The 10,954-nt window shown below is 35.3% G+C and overlaps 1 non-coding gene across 1 annotated transcript; it reads right to left on the reverse strand.

Moving 5' to 3' along the window:
- Nucleotides 1-439: 439 nt before the first annotated feature.
- On the reverse strand, nucleotides 440-545 carry LOC114217995 (U6 spliceosomal RNA). Its single transcript, XR_003611079.1, has one exon. It is a non-coding gene; the product is annotated as a U6 spliceosomal RNA (small nuclear RNA).
- Nucleotides 546-10,954: the final 10,409 nt, after the last annotated feature.

Below are 10,954 nucleotides of genomic sequence, written 5' to 3' on the forward strand. Positions count from 1 at the left end.
CCGAAGGCAGATGCTTAACCGACTGAGCCACCCAGGTGCCCTTGACTTTCTTTAACACACTCACAGTAACCTGATAAATAACCCTATCAGCTAGTTACTATTATTATCGGAAATTTACAGATAAGGAAGAAGAGGCACGGGAAAGTTAAAAGACTTACTCAAGGTTACACAGATAGTAGGTGATAGAGATTTAAAAAAAGAAGGAGGAGTAGTTGTTTTTCCTCACCTCCTATAGAAGGTAGGTTGGGAAAAATGCTTGGGAACTGCACTGATATTGAACATAAATAATTAGGACTATGGTGACAAGCTTGCTTTATACAGAAGCAGTAAATGGTGCACGCACCTTATATCATGGCATAGAGAACAAATTTAGTGAATAGATACATTAAGTGTTGAAATCAATGTAATACAAACATGGCAATTAAATTGCTTTTCTTTTTAAAATATGGAACGTGTCATGAATTTGCGTGTCATCCTTGTGCAGGGGCCATGCTAATCTCTCTGTATCGTTCCAATTTTAGTGTATGTGCTGCCGAAGCAAGCACTTAAATTGCTTTTCTAAGGGGGAAAATTGAACAGAACTTTTTTAAAAGTCAGGGAGCCATGGAAACTAAAAAATGAAATTTGAATCCAAACAGGTCATGAACCAGTAAGTCAAGGCTAGGTCTGGTGCCTCCATGTTCCTAACCTTAAAATAAAGTGACATTTTATATTACTATATTGGAGTGGTAAAGAATTATGCATCAGACAGCCGTTTGAAAATAGTCTATGCTGTAATTATAAATGAGAAAAGACAGTTATTGAATCAAATAACTTCAAAGTCTTTAGTCTTATTAGAAGCTTACCAATTATCTTTAAGAAAAATAAGTCTTTGGTAGTTTGACACCAGCAGATGGCACCCTAACAAAATAATTTGTGTGCCATAGGTGAACTTTTACAGCCCTCTGTACATTCAAATGCAAGGCAAGTTCACTGTATTTGGATATGCAGGATAGAAAAGAGAAAAACCAAAGACAAGACTTGCTCTTTTTGAGTCAGACAACTTTTATTTGGGGAGGAAAAACCAAAAAGAACATTTTCCTTATTACTCTTTATTTTGTGAATACCTAGCTAGCATGAATCATTATTATAAGAAACTTCTCTATAAATCTGCAGAAAACTCCAACTAGAAAAGGTAACATGATTACACTTAAAGGAATAAAATGGACTTTCCAGCCAAAAATAAAAGGGGAGGGGGAGGGAATTTGGTGAAACAAATATTCTTTTTGATTGCTTCTACTGTCAGAGATGACACTAGAGTTTTGGGGTTTTTTTTGTTTTGTTTTGTTTTTTGTCTTTTACAGTTTAATTGAGAAGAACTTAAACATGAAGTCTGTACCCAAGATACTTGCCACAATGCCCATTTCAATTTCAAACCTATTCAGCTTGAATTATTCCCAATTAGGTAACTGGTGTTTGAATGCCCCCCCCCACTATTTTTGTGTTAACGGTCATTTTTAAAGCAAATACAGGATATTTTGTCAAGATCATGATAAATGCATCTATATGGGATGAGTATATTCCCATTTTGGAAGATGTCAGGGTCACCACTTTTTCTTTCTTCATCCTTTTGCCTATTTGCTGGTATTTGATTTAAGGAATCAACCAGATCTACAGTTTGCCCATCATTTTCTGGTCTCTGAAAAGTGTAACCAAGTTATTGGCCTTTTCACTAAACCCTCTCACCTGCCTCGGTCTCTAACAAATAATTTTTCCACAAATATATCAGTTTATAATCAACTCTGCAAGGAACTATAATCGAAGCGTCAAGACCAGCCCTCTGTCTAAGATGGAAACTTTAGGTACAAGGCAGCAGTAATGGGCAGTAGCAGTAACTACGTTCAGCCCCAATCTACGATCTACTTTCTTTGTACACTTACTGCATGGTCTTGCTCAAAAAAAGAACTGAAATTAAGTATATAATTCCATCCTCTTGAAGACCTTGAATGAAAAGAAGGAAAGGCTAAACAACCTGACTAGGTATTTTAGGGATAGGGTGTTTGGGAAGAAATAAGGGTGATTTGCTTGCTGAGAAACAGAATGGTTCCTGGAGGCAAAGTCCTTTTACATGAAAAAAGCAGCCCATGTCTGCCAAAAACCTTGGAACCAAGTGAGGCCAGTGCTCGGAAGATGAACCACACAGTGAAGGAGGTGAGGCTCAGTGAATTTACAACCTGCTTTGAGAAGATTATCCAGTGGTAAGTAATAACGGTTAACACTTACTGAGCACAAACTATCACTTAGGGACTCTTCTAAGCATTGATATAAATTAATTAAATGCTTATACCAACCATGTGATCTTTTTGCTATTGTACAGTATGTGCATTTTATTTTATTTCTTAAAAAGATTTTATTTATTTATTTTGTGAGAGAGAAAGAGAGTGCGAACAGGGGGAGGGGCAGAGGCAGAGAGAGAATCTCAAGCAGACTCCCCGCTAAGAGTGGAGCCCAGTGCAGGGCTCGATGTCACGACTCTGAGATCATGACCTGAGCTGAAACCAAGAGTCAGACGCTTAACCGACTGAGCCAACCAGGCGCCCCTGCAGTATATACACTTTAAAGCTGAGGAATCTGAAGCATTAATAGCTTTACCCAAATTGGCCCTGGGTGGTCTGGGTCCACTTTTAACCCCTAATCCATATCACCTCTTTAATAATTTTCTGTGAACCTCTTGCGAGTACTGCGAGTACCACTGTCTAAATAAAGATGGAGAAAAGCAGGTTTCATACAGCAAAAAAGAAAGTTTTTTTTGTTTGTTTGTTTTTTGTTTTTTTTACTTAATTTTGGAGCAGTGGAACTCTCTGGGTTGATAACAAAGCTCAACCCTAACACATTATTTTCACCGTCTGGAAATGTAGCTCAGCTTGTCCTTACCGTAGAATGCTGGGTCAACACAGCAGATCTATCAGTGTCTGCAGAAGGGGAAAGTTCCCACTCCTCAAGAGTATGTCAAGGAAAGAGTGATTCAGGAGATAGTGGGAGGCACAGAGAAATGTAGTAGCAGGTAGAACTGAGTGCTTTAAACAAATGCAGAAAGGAATCTTGGAAGCCATCTTGGAATCACTGTGAAGGATTGGTCAGCAGAGGAACACATCGGAGTGGTTTCAAGTCAGAGAAGAGGGCCTCAAGGCTTCTCTCTCCAGCCAGAGAGATATTTTTCTGGGTTTCAGAGCGCTATCAGCTCACAGTCTTCTACCTTCCTAGCATTCTAGAATTGAGAATCATGTCTGGAGACTCCTTAGGCAAATGTCAAGTTACTGATGTCACCTGTGAGTCTGTTTCTTCTCCCAGGTAACACTTACTGTTGTCAGCCCTGCCAGAGAACTCCCTGATCAAGAAAGAGCTGTCCAGGCCCTGTTTCATCACCTTTATTTTCCTCTTGGAATTCTAAAACGGGATGGTTCCTGGGTCTTCTCCTTAGCAACTCTCTTTTCACAACTCACTTCCCATCAGACCGATTTGTTTTCCCACTTCATCCTGAAGAACTCCAAGGAGGGAAGCTAATAAAACCCATTTAAGGCAGAAGTAGGGTAACTACAGTCATTAGCGTCTCTGAAGTTTTTTCCCCCTTCTGTGTATTATCACCATCAAGGCTAGGCTGATGTTTAGCAAAGAGCACCTGTCAAAACAAAAGAAGAGTTTCACACCTCACAATTTTAAGCCCCAGGTAAGAAACTCAGCCTGGTGGATCGGCCAAGAGGAAGACAAGAAACCTGAAACTCTAAGATTTGGAGAAGAGTTAAATGAGTTTCCTCTGGGTACCAACAGGCTTTTGTTTAACACGATTAAATCCTCTTTGTTTCATTACAGACATCAATTCGAAAACAAACAGTGTGATCAAGATAAAGGCCGGGGAGCAGCATTCTGTTTCTCTTTCTCTTCTTTTTCTCAGAGAGCTATCACCACCTCTCAGTGGACAGGCTTAAAGGAACTTAACTGGCTCACAGAAAATTGATGAGCTGAGCTGAGCAGGTGTACAGGAAAGCTTTGTGCTGCAGGGTTAGGGAATGGAAAAAGTGTGAAGCACTTATGTCCATGACCAGATCGAGTGATAAGAGGACTGGCTTCCTTTGCTATCTAATTAATTGTCTTTCTTTTCAAAACATGGTCTTTGATTTCAAGAAGCACCTGAAGAAGGTAAGACCTAGTCCTAGTACAACAACAACCAAAAACTCAAATGGGGGCTGGGGGTCGGGGGTGGGGGGTGGGGTGGGTGGGGGGTGTGGGAGTATAGCGGGCAGACAGGAAGGATGGAGAGGGGGAGGAGGGAGGTGTTACGGAGTCAGTAACAGAAACAACAAAATATCCAGTCAAGAGACGGCCGTCAACGGAATTCTATCAGGGATGCAACAAAATTGAAACTGGTGTGCATTTCCAAGGCAATCCTTTCTATATTATTAAATTGCTTATTTTATTGTTGTTAGGCAACACTAACTCTTTTTTTTTCCCCGAAACAAAACATGGACATTGTCAGTGTAACAGCTACACTGAGCTGACAGAAGCTGGGGTCATCCATATACACATTTTAATTACCTCTTTTCAGTCAGGAACATCATTAGAAGTTTATTATTACCAGACACTATCTTGTGATCTTAATTGGCTTCCTTCACAGACGATACCACGAAGCCAATGTAGAGGCTCTGGCAGCCTCCCAGAGATAGTGACCAGATCGGTGACACTTTACACTGATACTGTCTTCAGCTGAATAACAGCCATCAGTTTAAGTTTTAATGCTAGACATGAGGTGGAAGCTTCTTTTAACACCTGTATGCAGAGACGGTCCTGATTCCATGGGGTTGAAAAACACACGGAGAAGTAGCGACTTTTCACACACTTTTGTTCAGGTTATAGGGACACTATCTATACGTAGCAAAGGGATGTGCCAAGCAGCCAGTTATTATTCCCTGTGGCTCTCTTGGATCCTGGTAAAGTGTAAAATCATAGTTTGCTTACCAAATGGAAAAATCTGGATTCAGTTGACACGAAGATTAAATCTGCAGCATGGGCCATAGTTATCTGGCTCCTTGCTACTTAGAAAGTATGGAAACACCCTTAAATTAATAGTTTGCATTAATAACATCAGGCCTGAATCAATAGTAGTTATTAACTTAGTTTCCAAAGCATTTGCAATCATGTTAGGGGTAATGGCAAATTTTGAGGCAGGGGGAAAAGGAGAATGATTATGAAGGAAATGTATTGTCATGTCCTGTGGTGGATGAGGAAAAGAAAAGTCTCCTGTGAATAGAAGTGTATCTTTCTCTTTGCTAAAGGAAAATGAGTAAGTTCAGAAATATTAAACACCAAGATTCAGTCTATAAGACCAGGCTGATGATCTGTGGGAACAACATTACTTGGATGCCTTCTTATTATGGTAACTATACTATTGATTCCTGGCCCTTTGGGCCATTCTTCAGGCATTTATAGAAACTGAGCTAAGTCACAAATATTCTAGCTTTGGATAATTATCAAATTTCAGTAAAATTTTGAATTCCACCAAAGAGGAAAGAAAAAGCAATTTCAAAATCTACATATATCAGTGGGTTACTTATTCAGAATAATAATGGTTAGAAAGGTTGTTTATATCTTTATGGTTAAGACTCAAAAGATACTGGTATTATCTACATATTCCTGAATTATTCTTTTAAAAGAGATTCTTGTCATTCACCAGATATAAGAAAAATATCTACATCAAATATTGCAGGAAAAGGCTAGTCAATGGGTATACTCTTAGGAGTAAAATTTTCCATTCAGTGAACTGAACTAGTATAGACATTAAAGTCTTTGGAAAGAAACGTCAGTCCATTTTGCTATCTCTCCAGAGGTTTGGTTGTCAGAGGATTAATACATCTGCTTTCTTCCCGACAATTACTCTACAGTGACCCAAATGCGCTGGTTGTTTTTCCAGGACTTGATATTTCACTTTTTAATAGCACTCAGCCATCTAATCATAGTTAAATATTATGAAATTAAAATATATATATATATATAAATGACAAAACCAACTTCATCTTATGGAATTCCTGGCATGTGAGGTCATGTCATGATTATCCATATGTAAGTATCATTTTGATGCCCTATGTATAGGTTTAAATTTTAAAATGTGTCTCAAGACTTGACATTGATATATATTCCATCTACAAATACAGCTGAATTCTCAGCGAGAAGGATCTTGAAATAAAGAAAAAAAAAGTGGATGAAAAATTCAAATCACCATAATTAGTATAAGACAGCTAAATATGGTTTAAACAACACAGCGAAATGGGGACTAAGGAAAATAATTCTTCTCTTCCTTCACTACCGAGCATAACCTCTTGGAGGCTCCACTTCTGTGACTGGAATTGTCATCTCTGGCCTCCAGAAAAGGTTACCTTCTCATTCTCATTTTTTGTTTACCTGATGGATTTCCTCTTTTGGGAAGACATGACAATCGGCTTTACATTTCAGCGGCTCTACTGTATTGAAACAGGATGGTGGAAATACAGCTGTTTAAAACATACTGCGAGCAAAAAGGCAACGAAATCTTTTTAAGAAGAGTTATCAAAATCGGGGTGCCAATCACTTTTAGAAGCAGGGTAAAAATTACTTGCACTTCAATATTTATATTTATATTTATGATAAGAAAAAAGTTTTTTTTTTTGTGGAATGAAGGTGCAGAAAAGGGCACAGTATTAGCTAAATATTGTACCTTAGAACATCAGTCATTTCCTTCTCAATAGTACTGAAAGGGTCTAATTTATAAGTTTTTCCATCTCCCTGTTATGCTGGTTTGTAAGTTCTGACACTGCTACTGGTATGTTAATGAGAAGCTAGCGTTCCATTAAGAGAAAACCATATGCTCTGTTGCCTACTGTGAAAGGGAAAGCATGTAATGTGGCTGTTGCCGTAGTAACACATTAATTCATTTTGTCAGTGTTGGCACAGATCATTTCATTTATAAGAAAACAAGTATAATAGTTTACCACATCTATAATATTTACAGTGTTTCTGTTACAAAACAGTGACAAAATGAGTTTAAAAAATAGAGTTGGTATAATATCATTAAAATATGGAATTTGTGGTAAAATTTTCCCTGTAAAAATGAAAAAAAAATAAAGATCGGTGTAAAATTCCTCTTCACAATCTGACTTAAAACATTTTAACACCAAACTGTTTGCTTTTTAGCATATTTGTATTATACTAATAATGTGCGTCTGCTGCAAAAAATTTAGTCCGTGGAAGACACAAGTGCATTAACAGTTTTTAATGAATGCTAAACAAAATATTTCATACAACAGTTTTGTTAAATTACAACCATTATAAACCTAATCGTATGCTAGTGTGTTACTCATAACAAGACTAAACATTTATCTAGTTTTATCTGTTCTTCCAGATGTTTATTAGTATTCTAGCACTCCTAAAATATTTAAATTAAACCACTCCATTTTCTCATGTGAATGCATTTTGGGTTTTATTCACAGAAAATCTAGTCACATGTACATCTAAATAAATATAGAACACTGTATATGCTTTATGCACAAGTGATACTTAATGTGAATTGAGATAATCCAAAAGCATGATAAAGGAGAGAAGTGGTTAGGGGAAAGACAAGTTCCTGTTTATTAAAGTCTGCACCTGCAGCAGGATATCGGTTCTACCCATCCTTAGGGTATTCCACACCTGTAAACACACATTCTTAACAACAAACATTTTCCATCTGTGATGTTCATCTACCTTCTCTAACCAATAGAAAGGGTCCCGTGTACAAGATAGCGAGCAACTATCATTTACCAGTTTATGTAGTGATTCAAGGTTTATGTCATTTCAAAGGAAGCATTTATACATTTACATAAGTTATACAAATGAGTGCAAAGCACTGCAGAGCTGGCCATCTAAATAATGAATGGCCAATTATACTTTCAACATTAAGAAATACCTTCCTAAAGTGCTGGTGTTCAATGGGTTCATCCAAAGCTTCATGAACCAAATGTGGGTGTTTTTTAATTTTTGCTCTCCTGACTATATTTACTGCAGTGCTCCCAAGTTTGACAGGATTCTTTCCAATTAGAACCCAAGACCCAAGAGTACTTTTAAGAGTCTTCTTTACAGACCTGCAATGCGATTATTCTGGGAAACACTTAAGAAAATAAAATTTATGATTAGCTTTGATGAAAATGACTTTAGTTTTAACTTCATAATATCTCTGCTTTGATATGGGTAAAATACTTTGAATGGCTACATCACCAGAAGAGAAAATATAACCAAACATCAATGTGATTTTATATGATAGGGAATTAAATGTCTCTGAAATGTAATCATATCACATTGACTCACCCAATAAAAGTAACTTAATGAAGTATTTTATCTAATTCATATGTTTTTACTTATTAGTTTGTGGTGCTTGAAAAAATAAGCTGTAAACTTTTCAAGATCCTTCTTTCAACTTGAGCTATTTCTATCAATAAAACTGGTTTGTCAGCAGTTAAATGGCACCATATTTACGCTTTAAGTACACTAAATTATGGGTAGCTTTATCATAAAATTCACTGATTAGACTTACTATAATAATATGATACATATTACTATGACTTCAGTTAAATAAAAAAATTATCTTGTGGTATATAACACCTCAAATTTTAAATCTTTTTGATTTTAACAATTTCTTGTTATTCATCCACCCCATTAATTAATGCATTAATCAACGTAAGGATAGAAAATAAAATTGTAAACTGGAAAACATACATATATAAGTTTATATGTGTATATATATTCACACATATACTTTTATGCTATTTAATATATTTTTAAATTTTCTCTTGATAAATAAAACTACATATTTTATATCTAACATTACCCTAGTGAAACCTCTTATTATTTTCTCATGATGATTTCCAAAACCCACATTTAATATCAAGAGCAAAGAAAACTATTGTTGTACCTACATGATGATGAAAAAAAAAGATGAAATGAAAAAATTCCCAGAAAAAAATGATTTATTATGTTTAGATATATTATATCCTGTCATCGGGTTAACTATCCTTTCCTCACTGATGCCGTCAGTTGTGTTTGCTTTATTTCCATGCAGGAATATGAGGAATCGAGAACAACAGTCATGAAGGCCAACTGCATTCGAGGTAAGCTTTATGTATCTATTTGTTAACATATTTGAGTCTAAGGAGTTTAACTCTGATAATATTAAGTTATTATGTTGCCTCACAACTGCTTACCCACGTTATAAAATATTCTTTGTAAATAATATTTATTATCATCATCACTATTTTGAAATGTATATGAAATATAATTGATTCATATCAAGTATAAGTAGATATTTCTGAGCTGTTCGAGTATTTATTTAAGAACTATAAAGGGACATAGAGTAAGGATATAAAAAACCAACATGAAAATATTTTTTAAATGGCACACGTCAAATAAATACTTCATAAATACTTGTTGAATAAATGAGTGAACAGAAAATATGTAAGTATACTTGCATTCATACCGTTTTAGTCACATACTCACTAAATTTATGGTGTTCACAATCTTACTGGTGGATCATTTTGATTATAAGAGTGCTAAAAGTAAGGATTTAAAATTTAGCAATAGCTAATCAGGCTCAGCTTTTGGATTTCCTCTTTTATGAAGTAAGGTTTCAGTCCAGTTGAATTCAATGTAAATTTGCTCAGTGGTGGAAAAGGAGGGACAGAATTAAATGACCTCTCAAATCCTTTACCATAAAATGACATTAAAATAGTTGTACAATAAGAATGCAAATTTTAATAGTTATCAAAAGATATTTTAAACTGAGATGTAATTTGCTATTGTCCTAATTCATTTAACATAAACGAATAGGATATAAATAATAAACTTTAAATAGTTGAATACAGAAAAAAATTGGTCTAATGCATGAGAGGGATAGAGAGAAATATGTCAGTATAAGGATAATGATGTGATTTGGGCTTTGTTCTTTTCTGGGAAAATTCAGATCTCTAAGTTTTTCTCATTTATTATCTACTGTGTATATAATATTTCCCAGGTAAGTGAGGAAGATATAAAATACATGCTATAATATTTTAAAAAGATATATGTAATACTATTTTATATTTTTCCTTCAAGTAATACACAAACGGTTGTTGGCCATTAACTTATTTCTAACTAGTTCAGTGATTAGGGTATGCTAAAATATCTAGTCCTGGGATATTATTTTCTAGGCTTACCTCATATGGTAATAGGAGAACATATTACAGCACATGCTACCCATACTCATGATATAATTAGTATATAAAAAGTTTTATTTAGAAATATATTGGAGCACTGGGTATTAGTTTCTCATATATTTCAAGTTGACTTAGAGAGAACATGTTGGAGATAGAAATTTTCCTAAGTTAATGCTAACATTGTTCAAATAGACACCACGCATTTTCTTGAGTTTTGTCTCCTTTTTAACTTTTGGTCAAATTGATAAGCAGCCCAGCTTCTTAGCAGTGTAATAGGAAGCCATAATCATATCTGAAGACTGAACTTTTTACTTATAGGATCTTATGTGCTAGCCAGTACAACAGGGTTTTCCTTTTGTTTGTTTGTTTTGCTTTTTCCTCTTACATACAGAGAAAGAAACTTATGCCTCAAAAAGAAAGACCCTTGTGGGGAAAAAAAACTTATGCCTCAAGAAAAAACTCTACTAAAGAAAAGTACACATTATCAGATTTGAATTTTTCTCTAGGAAATAAAATTTGGGCATATATAAAAAACACTTTTCTAAAAAACCAGATCCCCATAAACTACATTCTATTGTGATAAAATTGAAGAATATTTCATAAACCAAGAGTATATACTAAGATACTAATATCAGAACTGGAACTTTCCATATTTAATATAGAAATGCTACTTGGCAGAACTTTTACTATGATAATAATTTCTCATTTGTTTATCAATAAAAGGT

The sequence above is a fragment of the Eumetopias jubatus genome, unplaced genomic scaffold (assembly GCF_037043125.1).
Source record: "Eumetopias jubatus isolate StellerSeaLion01/CBP00866 unplaced genomic scaffold, mEumJub1_p1.0 scaffold_7, whole genome shotgun sequence".
Classification (NCBI taxonomy): domain Eukaryota; kingdom Metazoa; phylum Chordata; class Mammalia; order Carnivora; family Otariidae; genus Eumetopias; species Eumetopias jubatus.